Source organism: Rutidosis leptorrhynchoides, chromosome 10, assembly GCF_046630445.1.
Source record: "Rutidosis leptorrhynchoides isolate AG116_Rl617_1_P2 chromosome 10, CSIRO_AGI_Rlap_v1, whole genome shotgun sequence".
Taxonomy (NCBI): domain Eukaryota; kingdom Viridiplantae; phylum Streptophyta; class Magnoliopsida; order Asterales; family Asteraceae; genus Rutidosis; species Rutidosis leptorrhynchoides.
The window spans coordinates 16,819,517-16,823,145 of NC_092342.1; the positions used below are offsets into that span (position 1 = coordinate 16,819,517).

Genomic DNA, 3,629 nt, shown 5'->3' on the forward strand with positions numbered 1-3,629 from the left:
GGGCTATTATGGACAAAAACCAGATAGGTATCAAATAAACCATGACAAAGGACAATTAACCCGAGTAACAATTAATTAAAATCAAAACGTTAAACATCATGATTACGGAAGTTTAAATAAGCATAATCCTTTTATTTCATATTCTATCGCAATTTTATTTATTGTTATTTTATTTATCGTCATTTATATATTTTACGCACTTTAATTATTGTCATTTATCTTTACGCTTAAAAATATAAAATCGACAAACCGGTCATTAAACGGTAAAAAACCCCCTTTTATAATAATATTACTACTTATATATATATATATATATATATATATATATATATATATATATATATATATATATATATATATATATATATATATATATATATAAATATAGTTTTATAAAAATATAGTACGTAATCACTAGCTCCCTGTGGAACGAACCGGACTTACTAAAAACTACACTACTCTACGATTAGGTACACTGCCTATAATGTTGTAGCAAGGTTTAGGTATATCTCATCCGTAAATTAATAAAACTTGTGTCATATTTTGTAGTATTTTGTATTAAAAATAATACTATTTCGTACCCTCACGCTACATCATCAAGTTTTTGGCGCCGCTGCCGGGGAACGCTAAAACGCTATATTTTTAATTTATATTTGTAAAAATAAAATTATATAAAACAAAGTAATTTTGGGGACACGTTGTGTCTAATAGATTTTGTTTTTTAATTAGTTTTTATAGATTTTCACTAGATTTCACTAGATTTTCACCCTTCTTTTTCTTTGTTTCTATCGTGACCACCAAAAGCAAAAGCAAAAGCAATGGGTCCCACTTCTTAATTGCCTACTAAAAATACCTTATTCATTTTCTTGGATGCTGTGCTTTAATAGAAATCAAAAAAAGAACGAAATGAGATTTGGTACAAGTTAATGACTGTAATTAATTTAATTGTTAATAAATCTAGTCGCAGATCATTTATATGAGATTTGGACTTATTTCATTTTAAAAAAAAAAAAAAAAAAAACGTAAAAAAAAAAACGTAAAAAAAAAAGTAAAAAAAAAAAAAAAAAAAAAAAAAACGAGTTTTGAATCTGCATCAGTTTTGAGCCTGCATAGTTTTGAATCTGCATCAGTTTTGAACCTGCATCAGCTTTTGAACTTGCATTCAATTTTGAATCTGCACTCCCATTTTGAGCCTGCATATATAAAAAAAAAAAATTATTAAAAAAATATATTTTTTTAAGATTTTGTCTATAAAAAAAAATGTTTTTTTAGTTTTATTACCTTTAGATTTTTAGACTATAGTCGCAACTTTTAGTATTAAGTTTAGTTTTGCCATAGTTATTTTCTTATTTTTATTTTTCGATGCCTTTTACCTATGTATCAATTACAATTCCAATTAGTAATCTCTATTTTTAGTTTTAATTTTAAGATAGTGATAGTTATAAGGTTGGATTAATCGCGTGTTTTTAAAGTCTTATAAGCCACTCTTCGCCTTTTTCGTTTTTCGACACTTTTCGATGCGCAATCTTTTTTTTCTTATTTCTCGACACTCTAGTTATAGGACATAGAATTTTATCTACTTCTAATCTAATATTTCTTAAATGAAAAGAAAAATTATTTAAGCGGTTAAGTTAATAGACGTTGACATTTTTCTGGTTCGTAGTAATAGTTGGATTTGTACGTGGACCGGGTTGTTGGAGCCAAACAGTCCTCAATTATATTGAGATCAACCGAATCCTGCCCCTCTGCTGCATCTTTTGGCTATTCGAAACGTGGGAAAAAATCAGAAAAGTCTATTAATTGGATAGCTTATTTAAGTTTTTCTTATTATTTTTATAACTAATAGGATATTCTGTGAATGCACCGAGCAAGACGTTCACCGCCTGTCATACGATCACCGCCTGTAACTCGATCAAGGCATTTAGCAAATATCGCCGCCGTTGATTTTTCTTTAGAATCGTCATCTAGTCGACCAAATACTCAAATTTCCGATAATCCAGTTTTTGAAACCAACCTCACAATTGAGAATCCGGAGATTGCTGAGGAAGAAACCATTAAATCAGAAACCTCTAGTGATTCGGATACAACACTTCCAATCATGGAAAATCTAGAACCTCTAAGTATGGAAGACCGAATGAGAGCCAAACGCACCGGCCAAGGTCATGCAATTACTCAACCAAACATTAATGCACCAGATTATGAAATCAAAGGACAAATTCTACATATGGTGACTAACCAATGCCAATTCAGTGGTGCGCCGAATGAAGATCCAAACGAACATCTTCGTACGTTTAGCAGGATCTGTACACTATTCAAAATCCGAGAAGTGGAGGATGAACAGATCTATCTCATGTTGTTTCCCTGGACTTTAAAGGGAGAAGCCAAAGATTGGTTAGAATCATTACTTGAAGGGGCGATTGACACATGGGATGTTTTAGTTGAAAAATTTCTTAAACAATTCTTTCCGGCATCCAAAGCCGTGAGACTTCAAGGAGAAATTGTTACGTTCGCGCAAAAGCCAAATGAAACATTATATGAGGCATGGACAAGATTCGGAAGGATGTTGAGAGGATGTCCTCAACACGGTTTAGACACTTATCAAATAGTACAAATATTCTACCAAGGTGTCAACGTTGCTACACGGAAAGACATCGACATAACAGCTGGTGGTTCAATTATGAAGAAAACCGCAACTGAAGCTTACAAAATTATTGATAACACAGCCTCCCACTCTCATGAGTGGCATCAAGAAAAAGATATTTTTCGTTCATCTAAAGCGGCTAGAGCCGATTCTAGCCATGACTTTGATTCCGTTTCCGCAAAAATAGATGCTTTCGAAAGACGAATAGAAAAGATGAATAAAGATATTCATGCAATACGAATCAGTTGTGAGCAATGCGGTGGACCACACTTAACGAAAGATTGTCACATTGAACCAACGATGGAACAACGAGAAAATGGTTCCTATATGAACCAAAGGCCGGGAAATAATTATCAAAATAATTATCAACCGCCAAAGCTGAACTTCAATCGAAATCAAAACATTCTTTACAATCCAAATGGACCCAACAATAACTCGTATAACCAACAAGGTTCGAATAACCAACCAACTCAAAACAACACTTTCAATCAACAAAGACCTAACTTGTATAAACCACCACAACAACCCGAAGAGAAAAAGCCAAATCTAGAAGAAATGATGGCAAAGCTGATTGAATCTCAAACACAATTCATTACATCTCAAACTCAAACGAACGAGAGGTTTGATCAGTCATTAAGAACTCAACTAGCTTTCATTTTGAATCTTGAAAAACACGTAGGTACTCTTGCTAGCATGATGAGTGAGAGGGAACAAGGAAAGCTACCGAGTAATACTGAAGTAAATCCTCGGAATGAGAATGTTAATATGGTTTCAACGAATTCTGAAAAACCAGCACCAGAAGATGGGAAGGTTTTAGATGAGAGTAACAATGAAGAAGTTACACCACCACCACCCGAGTATGTAAAGCCAGTGGTGGCACCATACAAACCACCCATCCCGTTTCCAAGAAAAGGAGTTGAGTATGAGCAAGTGATAGGTAATAAAGATTGTGATACCTCTGGAAAGAAGAAGAAGAAAAAGAATAGGA

General features: G+C 33.0%; 1 non-coding gene across 1 annotated transcript; it reads right to left on the reverse strand.

The window, feature by feature from the left end:
• Positions 1-2,482: 2,482 nt before the first annotated feature.
• On the reverse strand, positions 2,483-2,589 carry LOC139873737 (small nucleolar RNA R71). Its single transcript, XR_011767462.1, has one exon. It is a non-coding gene; the product is annotated as a small nucleolar RNA R71 (small nucleolar RNA).
• Between the last annotated feature and the right edge of the window lie 1,040 nt (positions 2,590-3,629).